Source organism: Colias philodice, chromosome 22 (genome assembly GCF_061535455.1).
Source record: "Colias philodice isolate Cphi_HAF_F1 chromosome 22, ilColPhil1 Martin Lab GWU primary, whole genome shotgun sequence".
NCBI classification, from domain to species: Eukaryota; Metazoa; Arthropoda; class Insecta; order Lepidoptera; family Pieridae; genus Colias; species Colias philodice.
In genome coordinates, this window is record NC_143107.1 from 1,999,557 (window position 1) to 2,015,208 (window position 15,652).

Here is a 15,652-nt window from a genome sequence, read left to right on the forward strand (position 1 = left end):
ATGACTCGCACTGTCAAAAAGTTATCAGATCTCATGTAGAGCCAAGCTTCTAACACTACACGCCCTAACTCTACAAGGTCTAATTTCACAAACTCTACACCTTAGTCAAAATATGTGGCTTGGCCATTTCGCTACATTCACATCGGCGTAAGGTGAAAAATTAATTCACTGTTCATTACTTTTGTGTTATACAATAGTTCTTGTAGTAACGAACGGCCAAGCCACATATTTTGACTAAGGTGTAGAGTTTGTGAAGTTAGGCCTTGTAGAGTTAGGGCGTGTAGTGTTAGAAGCTTGGCTCTACATGAGATCTGATAACTTTTTGACAGTGCGAGTCATATGGGCTCGTCTTGGCAACATTTTACATGAAAATGTTTTTAGTGGGATTTCATTTCTTTTTGTAGGTTGTTTGTAACAATTTTTTTTTAACAAGGAGTATACATTGTATATATCTAGGGGAACCAAGTTTTAGATTATTAGATTAGACCTCTAGCGTCATCAAAATTTAATTTAAAATTACAGGTCTCATACAAACTCTCATCCCCTAGTTTAAGGGGTTGGGGGATGAAAGTTACAAGTTTTATAATTTTTTTGTTGTTTGTGAGCTAATACTAGCTTACATACAAAATTTCAGCTTTCTAGGACATTAGGAAATACCTTAAGAATTTTGATGATCATCAGTGAGTCAGTGACGAAATTTAGATATAAATAAAATCTGAAGTATAAAAGCTAATGTAATTAAAACTTAATATGTTCAATAAGTCCGCTATTGACAATATATCCCGAAAATTTTATTGATCTAGCATAATCCAAACCCAAGTTATGAGGGTTCAAAAAAACGTCGAAGCGCTTCGAGAAAAGGTAGGTAGTGCCCGTGCGCCTCGCTTGGCTCGTCTTGGCGGGGGCACTACCGTGCCCCCAGATATGATTGGATGCCAAATTCGCACTAAGTAGATATTCCGCGCATTAATGATGTTTTTGTAAATAAATAAACAGAATTTATTTGTATATTTTCATGACTCATGGCTTTTCCTAGTATTAATGTTTGAAAAATACTAATGTATGTACCATGTAAATAAATTAGATGGAGTCTGGCATAATTTCAATACTTACCTTCTTGGTTGTTTAGAATTTTAAATTTATTTTTTTATACACATAAGCCATGATATATTTATATGGACTTATTAAGTAACTACTAACTATAGCATTCTGTTACAGAAATTAGATGTAACAAAAGCCTTTGAAAAATACGATAGGTAGGTTTGTAACTTGCTTATAAATTAGACAGTATATTGCTTCATCTATTGTTATGCCTACTTAAGTTAATTTGTTATTGTAAATTATTAAAACCTGCGTATTATATTTAATTCATAGGTACTTGAGTATTATATTTCATTCTCCTAACGAATAGCATGCCTACATCCATACTAATATTTTTTTTAATCTTTATATTTTAACGAGCTTTAATCACAATATGAATATGTCGCTCAGATATACACATACTTATAACTATTTTACACGCTAATACATAAATTCAGTAATTTAATAATTATATCTAGCTACAAATTTAAGGAATACATGCGTTAGGTCCTCTGGAACACCGCATTGCTCACAATTCGGTGACAAGACCTTCTTCATCAGAAACGCAAACTTATTTGATGGGACATGCCCGGTACGCAGCCTCATAATCACAACTATGTCCTTTCTACAAAACCTGTGATGCTCAAACCATGGAATCCTGAGCGGCTGTGGCTGGACAGTTTTATACCATATGCCTTTTTCTTTTGAACGCGTACCAAAATATTCTTTCCATAGATTATAGCAGTAGTTTTTAATTAAACAAATGCAATTCGAGTAATAGGGTAACATATTACAATCCACTCCATCTGAAATAGCCTGTTTAGCTAACATATCTACTCGCTCGTTATGTTCAAGTCCTCAATGTGATGGAATCCACAGTGACTGTAATTTAATAGTTTTGGAATTATCAGTTAAATTTAAAATGTGACTTAAAATGGTGTAAGCTATAGGGGTACCTGGTAGGCCCAAAGTACAACGGATTAAATGCTGCAACGCGCTTTTGGAGTCACTGAATATCACAATATTATTTTGGACTAACGAAGTTGCGTAGGACAGAGCCTCACAAATTGCTATAAGTTCTGCTTCCATTATACAACAGTAATTGTTATTAATTTTTAGTTTTAAATTTATATCGCATTGGATGTCGTAGAATGCAGAACCGACCCCCTCCCCATCCTTGGAGCCGTCAGTGAATATTTTATAATAATTAAAATATTGCTTAATTAAATCCATACATGCTAAGTTTAAATCTAATGAGCTATAATTTCGTTTGGCACTAAATTATACTAGGAATATTAACATAAACTATCACTACATAGTATAAAACAAAGTTGCTTTCCCTGTCCCTATGTCCTTATGTCCCTTTGTACGCTTAAATCTTTGAAACTACGCAACGGATTTTGATGCGGTTTTTTTTAATAGATAGAGTGATTCAAGAGGAAGGTTTATAAGTATAATAACACCCATTAAATAGTGGAGAAGTACTGTTATTTTTGAGGTTTCTAATGTGATGTCGTAAAAAATTACATTTTTTCCGCTTACATTGCAAACGCAGGCTGAACCCTACGAGTTTTATCAAAATAATGTACTAAGTATTATACACATTGAAAAGGTCTACAGAAAAGTCCGCGATGGTATATGTCTATCTCTTATGGATAACCCACAATAACTTTTTTTTGTCATTTACTTTTTACGACAAATAATGGCTAATTTTCGAAGCGATTTTAACCAATACAGCATTAAGCCTTAACCAATTAAATACCTTGAATACATTGTTCATTTAATATAGATCTATATGGCCCTTTACAGCGTATGATTTAAGTGAATATTTTCGAAGATATTACAGATTTAAAAATTGCGGGACGTAGCGTTTGCGGCAGTACCGGCCGGCCGCCCGGCTATACATATATTTTAAACCCGTGCGAAGCCGGAGCGGGCCGCTATGTTTTTATATACAACGTTCACACTTTTTCTGTAGTGTATTTAGTATCAGCATTGCACCCGTGCGAAGCCGGGGCGGGTCGCTAGTATAAAATATAATAGGCCATATAATTTTTTATTGAGCTAGCTGCAACGTCATATCGAATGTAGAGAAAGCTTTACATAACTTTTTGAAGCTCGAACCATTTTAATGTTTGAAAAAAACATGATTTATTTAAACAAATTACTAAATAAGGAATATTATTATCGAACAAATACAAGAATAAATACGATCATGCGTGTTATGAGACGACGCGGTTGGCGCAGTGGTAAAGTAACTGCCTACTGAGCCGACGGTCCCGGGTTCGATCCCCGGTCAGGGCAAATATTTGTGTGATGAACTCAATTATTTGTTCTTGGGTCTGGGTGTTATTATCTATATATGTATTTATAATATTATATTTATCGTCGCCTAGTACCCACAACACAAGCCTTAATTGAGCTTACTGTGGGACTAGGTTGATTTGTGTAGTAATGTCCTATAATATTTATTTATTTATTTATTTATTTATTTATTTATTTATGAGTGGCATAGAGGAAAACCTGCTATAATGACATAATAATTCCTAAGCATCTTTAATATGGGTTTCCTTTAGGTTTTTATACCAGCATCAAGGGTTTTACCTATAGTTAGAACATATTGAAGGGAATAATAAAAAGGAATACAAATATGACTATTTATACATATTTTTTATTGTATCAAAAATGACGTTGATCTAAGACTTTTGTTATATCTTCTTATATATAAAAATGAATCGCAAAATGTGTTGGTAAGCGCATAACTCGACGACGGCTGAACCGATTTCGATAATTCTTTTTTTATTAATTATATTCCTTGAAGTACGAGGATGGTTTTTATGTAGAGAAAACGTAAACAATAAACATGTACCACGGGCGAAGCCGGGGCGGACCGCTAGTATTATCTAAATTAATATCTATTAGTGATCCATTTGAAAACATCTCCAATTGCCGAGTATTATAAATATTTATGTTAGATAATTTTTCATACAGAATCACAAGTAATGGCTTATTTTTATTACGCCAATATTTGTTATCTTTAAATGTATATAATTCTTCTAATATATGATTAGTTACATTATTTGATCGAGCTTTGGCTTTTAGTAGAAATTTACCACCTAAATACGCCCTCCGTACATGCAATGGAGAGAGGCTAAGTTCACTCTCCATGGCATGTATTGGAGTAGTTCTTATAAAACCACCGATTACCCTCATTGCTTGATTTTGTATCTTATCTAATTTACTTGTATACTTCTGGTAGCTATTATCATATAAAAAACATCCATAGTCTAGTCTACTCCTTATTATAGCAATGTACAATCTTCTAAGTTGTCTGGGATGAACACCCCATGATGCCCCAGCCAGAATTTTGATAATATTTAAGTATCTAGATATTTTATTGCCCAAGTTTTGAATATGTATATTCCACTTTAAAGACTGATCTAACCACATTCCCAAGTATTTAACAGCGCTAACTACTTCGATTGTAGTATTATTTATATTAAGAAACATTTGTTGTCTATTGACACCTCTTTTGAAAATGCAAAGCTTAGTTTTAGTTGGAGAAATATCTAAACCTAACTCACCAAATAAATTGTTTATTTTGTTTAAAGCTATTTGCAATTCCCTAGATACATACTCAACATTTTTTCCCGAAATATACAAAACATAGTCATCAGCATACTGAGAAATCATAACATTAGAAATCTGTTTGCTAACCTGGAGAGTTGCAATATTAAATAATAGAGGGGACAATGGGTCTCCCTGAGCCAAACCTCGTCCTGTACTTCGGGATAATGTAGTATTGTCGATCTTTATATTTATATTTCTCTCCTTCAAAAAAGTCCATAAATATTTACAAAGTTTTGAGCCAGCACCAAGCTGATCTAAAATTAAAAGAAGTGCTTTAATGTCAACGTTGTTATAAGCATTTTCAATGTCAATAAAACATCCACCTGTTGGCTGTTAGTAAATTTTTGGAAAATCCTAGCTGAATTCTACTCACTAGATTAGTGAGATTATCAAGACAAGATTTAGTTTTTCGAAAGCCCGTAGTCTCTTCATGAAATAGATTTTTGCCTTCAACTAACCATTCTAACCTGTTCCTCAACATAGAATGTAAAATCTTACTAAAGCAGGACATAAGAGAAATTGGTCTTAGCGCTGAAACTGAAGAGGGATCGCGACCGACTTTAGGAATGGGAATAACATAAATTTCACGCCATTGATAAGGAACGAAACTGAGTGTGAAAAATAAATTATATAACTCTAGTAAGATTATTAATGCATTTTCTGGTAGGTGTTTAATCATTGAATATGATATCTGATCGTCTCCGGGTGCAGTATCTTTATTTTTAATGCATCTTTTAAGTTCGTGAAGTGAAAAGGATGATTCTATCTTCATATTCTTCGAGGAAAAAATTGGATGCTTTGAACATACAAAATCTGGTGACAAGCTATGTAGAAGATCATTGGCTAAGCCTTCGTCTACATGAGACTTGGACATTTTATGGCCTTTTAACCACCTCATCTTACGCCATAGCTCATTTACAGAGGTAGTTTCGTCAAGTGAGGAACAAAACTTGGAAAATGCTTCATTTCTGGCCTGTCTAATTAATCTTTGGGCAATACTAATGCGTTCCTTTAATTTATTCAAATTAGCAGGAATTGGATTTTTTCTAAATAAAGTAAGAGCCAGACGTCTTTCTGCAACTACCTTTGAGAGGTTAGGACTCCAATAAGGCTTAGGAATAAATCGTTTTGTGGGATTATGACTAATTTTATAAAAAGGAATATGAGCATCAGCGGCTCCATCAATAATGCTAAGAAATAGGTCATAACTTTTCTGCGGTTCATCTTCAATTATATGGAAATTTGAAATGTTATGTTCAATATATTTACGGTATTCTATCCAGTCTGCTTTTTTATAATTTCTTTTTTTAATATAACTCGGCGATGTATTCGTGTATGAAATGTTAATTTTGACTATCAAGTGATCGCTACCTAGTGATTCATTCGTCACATTCCAATCTAAATGCATTATTATATCTGACGATACAATTGAAATATCCGGTGAAGATTCCTGTAAGATTCCGTTAACATATTTTATTCGCGTAGGTCGTCCATCATTAAGCGACACTAAATTACTTTCTATTAAAGAGTCAAAAATATTGTTACCCCTCGGATCTGTCTTACATGACCAACTTACATGGTAACCATTAAAATCACCCAGTATAATAGTTTTTTGACTACAAATAGAAAACAGTTCATCCCAATCATGTTGAGAAGTTCGTATTGACGGTGAGCAATAAACGGAGATTATGTACTCAATATATTTACAATTGAAAATTTTTTAAATTGGGCTTTGATAGAATTGTGAGTTATAATGGCTACACCTCCATACGAATCTTCTCGATCATGACGGAATATATTAAAACCACTTATCTTAAACATAATCTCGTTATTCAGCCACGTTTCACACACAGCTGCTATGTGAATTTTTTCTGTACTTAATAACAGTTCAAGTTCTGTACGCTTAGCTCTTATACTTTGTGCATTCCATTGAATAATATTTATTTTGTTTATACCCATAATGAGCTAAACATATTTTTGAAAGGCAAACTACGTAACTATATACTGTCCTACTACAGATGTCAACCACTCAATACATATTGTCACTCTTTGGATAATTTTGTTTTTCAAATCTACTTCCGAGTTAGTTACTAACGCATATAGTTTTGTCAGTAATTGTCCATAATTTAACGTAGATCTCATTCTCTCTCTTCTCTCTTTTTTTTTCATTCTGGATTGCTCTTCGTTTTCCGATTCACCGTCTTCATCATTATTTATTGTTTCTGAGTCTGAAGAAACATCCCAATTAAATACTTCATCCTGGCTTAGTTTCTTTCTCTTACTCTTCTCTTTTTTACGAGTCTGTTCCACGGGTTGAGGTACGTTCCGTTGACTTGATGCTGATTGACACTGGATCGTTTGGGAGTGCGTGCCACGCTTGCGTAAGTAGTCGAGTTAGTATCCTGAGATTGTGTGGCCTCAGATATGGACGCAGCTAGCTGATTGGGTAATGCCGATATTGGGGGCATCGATTGTTCATCACTTAGTGGAGCAGGTTCAGGAGGAACATATACTTGCAACGCCTTTCTGTAAGAACAGTTGAACTCGGCCATTATAGCCCTCAGTCGTTTCTCCTTCAAGAACACCCCGCACGATCTGTCCATAGATATATGGTTCCCCGTACAGTTGACACACCTAAATGAAGTAGTTTCACAGTTCCCATGGTTCTTACCACACTTGGGACACACTATTTTCTTATTTGGACAGGCACGTAGAACATGCCCAAATCTCGCTGGAGATTTGGGCATGTTCTACGTGTAAGTGCTGACTTAGAACATTGAGTAACTGGAAATACATATGGGTCCCCATTTATTTTCATCCCATAGATGTATACATAATATGCTGGTAAAGATGAACCCTTAAATCCCAAGCGGACCGATTCACTCTCTTCCCATCCATTACCAGTATTATTTCTTCGTTTTAATCGTTTGACTGAAATAATATCACTGCTGCTCGAAATAATGTCTAATATTTCTTTCTCGCTCAAATCTGCTTTAACATTCTTAATTACACCATAAGATACTACAACCTCGAGCGGCTTTTGAAACCTCCAGCCAAGCTCCTGCAGAGACTTACAATTGATTAGTTCTTCCGCACTTTCAGACTTTTCAAACTGAATAAATATTTTATAAGGGTTAATATACTTAATGCGGCTCACACTACTGATGTTGTTCTCTTCTAGCAATTTAGCAAATGTAAACTGCTTAGGCAGCTTCTCGGAACTATATTTTATGTACAGATCAACTTTTTGGGCTAGGTAACCTCTTTCCATTTCTACCTACTGTAACCCACATCTCCTCTTCATCAACTTCCCGAGCTCGCTTATTTGGCCGTGAGCTGGCCTCTTCCAATTCATTTGAATTGTCCATATCGTTTTGTTGAATCATATTTTCTAACTAGCTTTCCGCCCGCGGCTTCGCCCGCGTTTTCAAAGAAAACCCCGTTCCCGTAGGATTTCCGGGATAAAACCTATCCTATGTCCTTTCTCGGGTATCAAAATATCTCTATACCAAATTTCATGCAAATTGGTTCAGTAGTTAAGGCGTGATTGAGTAACAGACAGACAGACAGAGTTACTTTCACATTTATAAGTATGGATATAGCCTTCCTCGATAAATGGGCTATCTAACACCGAAAGAATTTTTCAAATTGGACCAGTAGTTCCCGAGATTAGCGCGTTCAAACAAACAAACAAACTGATACACAAAAAGCTATAAGAAGCTGAATCAACACAACGACGACAACAACAAAAGAGGGCGTTAATTTTTGATAGACATAAATTTGAACCTCAATGTAATAATAGTTAGGTTTATGTGTGACGATTTAATAGTTAGGTTTGTGTTTAGGTTAGGTTAGGTTAGGTTAGGTTAGGTTAGGTTAGGTTAGGTAAGGTTAGGTTAGGTTAGGTTAGGTTAGGTTAGGTTAGGTTAGGTTAGCTTTTTAAAACTAAATTATTTCTGGCCACGAAATTTATAATCGTAATATTAGCTGTTTCGTCCATCTTTTCTCGGAAAATTCGAAATTTTTCAAAATCGAAAAAATTCGGCTGTTCAACAACAAAAACAGGTACCTCAATGTACTAATAGTTTGGTTTCTGTGTGACGATTTATTAGTTAGGTTTGTGTTTAGGTTAGGTTAGTAATTTTTTAAAACTATATATAATATATTAGCTGTTTCGTTTGTCTTTTCTCAGAAAATTCGAAAAAAAATTCGGCTATTCAACAACAAAAATAGGTACCTCAATGTACTAATAGTTAGGTTTCTGTGTGTGTGTGTGTGCGTGTGTTAAGGTTAGGTTAGATATAAAACATGGGTAATATATTATCGAAAAATAGTAAATTTTCCGGACTTAGAAAAATTTTCCTAACCTAACCTAACCTAACCTATCCTTTTCCACCTTATAGAAATATTTCCTGACGTATAGAAATTTTCCTGGCTTATATAAATTTTCCTGACGTATAGAAATTTTCCTGGCGTATGGAAATTTTCCGGACTTAGAAAAATTTTCCTAACCTAACCTAACCTAACCTAACCTAACCTAACCTATCCTTTTACACCTTATAGAAATTTTTCCTGACGTATAGAAATTTTCCTGGCTTATATAAATTTTCCGGACGTATAGAAATTTTCCTGGCGTATGGAAATTTTCCGGACTTAGAAAAATTTTCCTAACCTAACCTAACCTAACCTAACCTTTTCCACCTTATAGAAATTTTTCCTGACGTATAGAAATTTTCCTGGCTTATATAAATTTTCCGGACGTATAGAAATTTTCCTGGCGTATGGAAATTTTCCGGACTAAGAAAAATTTCCCTGACCTAACCTAACCTAACCTAACCTAACCTAACCTAACCTATCCTTTTCCACCTTATAGAAATATTTCCTGGCTAATATAAATTTTCCTGAGGTATAGAAATTTTCCTGACGTATAGAAATTTTCCTGGCGTATGGAAATTTTCCGGACTTAGAAAAATTTTCCTAACCTAACCTCACCTAACCTATCCTTTTCCACCTTATAGAAATTTTTCCTGACGTATAGAAATTTTCCTGGCTTATATAAATTTTCCGGACGTATAGAAATTTTCCTGGCGTATGGAAATTTTCCGGACTAACAATAATTTTCCTAACCTAACCTAACCTAACCTAACCTAACCTATCCTTTTCCACCTTATAGAAATTTTTCCTGGCGTATAGAAATTTTCCTGGCTTATATAAATTTTCCGGACGTATAGAAATTTTCCTGGCGTATGGAAATTTTCCGGACTAAGAAAAATTTTCCTAACCTAACCTAACCTAACCTATCCTTTTCCACCTTATAGAAATATTTCCTGGCTTATATAAATTTTCCTGACGTATAGAAATTTTCCTGACGTATAGAAATTTTCCTGGAGTATGGAAATTTTCCGGACTTAGAAAAATTTTCCTAACCTAACCCAACCTCACCTAACCTAACCTAACCTAACCTAACCTAACCTAACCTAACCTAACCTAACCTAACCTAACCTAACCTAACCTAAGAGCGTATACGCACTATGCGGGTAGCCGCATTGCGGGTAGCCGTCCGGCTGACCGCAAGCACAATTATGTACGTAATATTCATTTCTATGCGCACTGTGCGGTCTGCGGTAGCCGCATCGCAGTGCGCATAGAAATGAATATTACTTACATAATTGTGCTTGCGGTCAGCCGGACGGCTACCCGCAATGCGGCTACCCGCATAGTGCGTATACGCTCTAACCTAACCTAACCTATCCTTTTCCACCTTATAGAAATTTTTCCTGACGTATAGAAATTTTCCTGGCTTATATAAATTTTCCTGACGTATAGAAATTTTCCTGACGTATAGAAATTTTCCTGGCGTATGGAAATTTTCCGGACTTAGAAAAATTTTCCTGACTTATACGAATTTTCCTCATCTGTTTAAATTTTCCCGACTTAAAGAAATTTTCCTGGCGTATAGAAATTTTCCTGGCGTATGGAAATTTTCCGGACTTACAATAATTTTCCTAACCTAACCTAACCTAACCTATCCTTTTCCACCTTATAGAAATTTTTCCTGGCGTATAGAAATTTTCCTGGCTTATATAAATTTTTCGGACGTATAGAAATTTTCCTGGCGTATGGAAATTTTCCGGACTAAGAAAAATTTTCCTAAACTAACCTAACCTAACCTAACCTAACCTAACCTATCCTTTTCCACCTTATAGAAATATTTCCTGGCTTATATTAATTTTCCTGACGTATAGAAATTTTCCTGACGTATAGAAATTTTCCTGGAGTATGGAAATTTTCCGGACTTAGAAAAATTTTCCTAACCTAACCTAACCTAACCTAACCTAACCTAACCTAACCTAACCTAACCTAACCTAACCTAACCTAACCTAACCTAACCTAACCTATCCTTTTCCACCTTATAGAAATTTTTCCTGACGTATAGAAATTTTCCTGGCTTATATAAATTTTCCGGACTTAGAAAAATTTTCCTGACTTATACGAATTTTCCTCATTTGTTTAAATTTTCCCGACTTAAAGAAATTTTCCTGGCGTATATAAATTTTCCTGGCGTATGGAAATTTTCCGGACTTAGAAAAATTTTCCTGACTTATAAGAATTTTCCTCATCTGTATAAATTTTCCCGACGTATAGAATTTTTCCTGGCGTATGGAAATTTTCCGGACTTAGAAAAATTTTCCTGACTTATACGAATTTTCCTCAGATAAAATTCATTTATTTATTCCTACTTTTTCCCCTATATCAAATAAATGGATGAACCGATTTTGATAAAACGTTCACTTTCATCTTAATCTTAATCTTAATACTATTATAAAGGCGAAAGTTTGTAAGGATTTATGGATGTGTGGATGTATGGATGTTTGTTACTCTTTCACGTAAAAACTACAGAACCGATTACAATGAAATTTAGCACACATATAGAGGGTAACTTGGATTAACACATAGGATAGGTTTTATCCCGGAAATCCCACGGGAACGGGAACTATGCGGGTTTTCCTTTGAAAACGCGGGCGAAGCCGCGGGCGGAAATCTAGTTTAATATATAGTATGACTTAGATTCGACAACTTTAATTTTTTTCATTCCCACTTTTACCCCTATAGGTAGGTATAATAAATGGATGAACCGATTTTGATACACTTTATCTAAGAACCAGCGTCGGAAAATATGCTGCCTTACAAAAAACCGCATCTAATTCGGATTACCTGTTAGCGAGCTACGCTGGAACAAACAGATACACACACACAGACACACATAGCGGTCAAACACTTATCACTCATCTTCTGCGTCGGGGCTTAAAAATATATGTAATACGACATAATTTAAAGGACATTTTATGTATAAAATTTACCTAAAAATAAGCATAATTTTAATGTGCCCCTCCCCCCCTACTACCTCAGCTTACCCCCTCACCCCCACCCCCACCACCCGAAATAACTGTAGCGTATAACAGATAACTTACGTTTTATCGTACACTGTATAATAGTGTACCATAGAATGCCTTAGCAAATGTTCGCCGTGAATACTTAAATGGTCATAACTTTTTTATTTATAAACTGATTGACATGAAATAAACACTAAATGTTAAATGAAGATTACCAAAATATATTAGTGAAAATCACATTTAAATCGGATAAGCCGTTTCTGAGATTAGCGTGTTCAAACATACAGACAAACAGACAAACGGACAAACAGACAAACAGACAAAAAAAATTTTAACGACAGTTTACGGTTTGGGATCGATTTAGTAATAACCCCTGCTAAATTTTTTTACATATTTTCATTGTACAGACACCACTATTCTAGAATTTTATTATATTATGTATTAATTAATTAATTAATTAATGATGATAAACAATTCTCGGAATTCTCAACATTTTGTTGAATTAAAATGTTAGTATGTTCGATATTCTCGACAATTATGTCTTCCTCCATAGTAAATAAGGTGCATTATCGAATGCATCTATGTATTTGATAACGCACGAACCGTTCGAGCGGAACGAAACGTTTTATTCGGTTAAAATATCAACAGGTAGGTAAATACACTCGACAAACACGTTTGTTGCGAACCGTGGCTCCATAGAGGAATAATGTATAGCTGAGACGCGGCTCTCAGCGAACTGTGTAAATGCGAAAGTAACTCTGTCTGTTACTCAATCACGCCTTAACTACAGAACCAATTTGCATGAAATTTGGTATATAGATATTTTGATACCCGAGAAAGGACATAGGCTACTTTTACCCCGGGAAATGGGATAGGTTTTATCCCGGAAATCCCACGGGAACGGGAACTATGCGGGTTTTTCTTAGACTGCGCGGGCGAAGCTGCGGGTGAAAAGCTAGTAATGTATATGTCGTGGCCATATCGTAGATTTGCTCATTTCATGATATGATCGATCATTAATTCACGAAATGGTCGCATTTCATGAAATGACCAACATAGTTTGATCAGATCGTTAAATCGTCAACGTTTCACGATTTGGCCATCCACATTTGACCAGATCGTATAAAATATAAAGAGTCCATAAAATATTAAAAAAATTCAGAATATTCTAAAAACTTGTTTAATGTCAAATAAGTTAGTGCCGCGGCAGCGGGCGGCGAATGCTAGAAGCGAATCGTTTTTGCAATAAAAAACAGTTAGGTTAGGTTAGGTTAGACTTTGATAAACAACGCACAAACCGAGCGAGCAAAGCGAGCGTGCCGCGGCAGCGGCCGGCGAGTGCCAGACGCGGATCGCTTTTTAAAAAACAAACAATTATAATACTATAGTAGGATATATAAATATATATCGCAAGAAAGACGCATTTTTTCTTCAATACATAATATATCTAAGATATCCACATTTTCCATAGTACTCGAACCGTCGTAAATTCTTTGCTATGACTTTCTTCATATTGTTATTAAACGAATTATGAAGTTTTTAACTGCGAATAATTAAATTTTCGCCAGCGGCCGCCATCTTATCACATAAACACAGAGCTTGCAGCGCCTCTACCAATGATTAATGTATGATTATATCATAGATTAGGTATTAGTACGAGTAGATTATATTATAATTTGTAAGTGACGTTGGTTTTAATGCTCTAAGTAAGTGACGTCTCCCCCATAGACTATATACTTATTACAGAGCAAGAAGCTTATATCTAATACACTGGAGATTGCACTATGACCATTAACTTGTCACAAGAAAATATAACCTTGAATGACGTCAGTGCTGTTTTTTGTCTCTTTCTGTGGGTGACCACACTGGTTTGTATATTCAGGATTTTTCGAAATAAAAAAAACTAAAAATCATGGTCTATAAATAATAACGACATATATTTTTAACAGTATTTATATTATAATATTACTGGTCAACTTACATGAATAATTATCATCTTTATAGGTACATACCATTTTAATTGGTAGAGAATGATAGTTTTAAATAACGCTTGATAACTTTTGATCTCATACTACGTTTTTTTAATTAAAATGAGTGCTACATACATTAAAAACATCGTTTTGGTTACTCAAGCTTCAGTCTAAAACTTTTCAATATTCCAAAGGGAGAGTTGCATCGCTAGTGTTGATGTGTGGTAACGATATTACAGTTCTCAGAAATTCGTATGTCTTTCAGGAGCTGTACTTACGGTTACTAATGGTTTCATGGTGGTTAATTATAATATATGTAATTAAAATTACTTTATCCACAGTTGAGACGCAGTAACAAGAATGTGGTAAATAAAAAGGTATAGCACTTTTCAAAAGGTATTTTTTTTCTGGACCGTAATCCTCAGGCTTAAAATGCAAACTGCATATTCTGGCATGTTGATAAATTTTACCCTTGATAGGCACTATGGACAGCCATTTATTTCTTTTTATTTCATTTTTGGAAAGCTGAAATAAGTAAAACAAAAAAAAATTGGTAAGTTAAAAGAACTATTAATTTCTATGTTAAAGAAGAACAAACATAAAACCACATGTGAGTGCAATATCGATGTCGTGCGTTGTTTCATTACTAGTATAAAAATCTTTGAAATGGTGTTCTAAATGTTCATCATAATTTTGTTAACTATTACAATATTTTCTCTTCGCTATCCGTAAAAACTCGTCATCATGGTTACCTTACTTGTTAAATTGGTTTATTGAAAAATGATGAAATTATTAGGAAAAGAAGATAGATTGAAGATAATTGATTGATTACTAAAATGATGATAAAATTGACGATTTTTGCCTTGAAAATGATTCTAAACAGGTAAATGCATGAGTATTGAGGAATATTGTAAATAGCGTAAATATACACTTGCCTGTGAAATTTTATGCCAGAATTTGGTGTCCAAAAACTTCTGCAATTTTTCACAATGCAATACATTATTTATATTCGGAAAATTTTTACTAAACTGAGCTAAAAAGATAAATGCCTAACTAATTAATTTTCTACGTAAAATTTATTTTAAATTATGTCATATTATTTTTTAGGCACCAGGAGGGTAAGGACCAATTTATTTTCCTTCCTTCCTTGTATGGATGTTTTTGACAATATATTGTGTAGCAAATGAGTGCCGAGACAAACGTCAAAACGCAAAGGAATAGAATCCGCTATCGATACTAATTGACATAAGCGTACAGCTGGCCGAGACAAACGTCAAAACGCCAAGGAATAGAAAACGCTATCGATAGAAATTGACATAAGCGTATGATGTTTTGCCTAAGGATTCGGTCACCCTACCAACGACAACGACGACCACGAACAAAATTTTCATCCAGTCGCAATTAAATAAAATTGTGCAAAACACAATTAAAAATGAAATATATGAATTTCCTGTCGTATTGGTGTTTGGAAAAATTTTTTTTGAGATCAATGGATAAACAAACAGGTTTTTCATAGAAACGGTGGCTCCTAGAAAAAAATGTATTTTTTTCTTCCTTTTTTATAGATAATAGAAAATA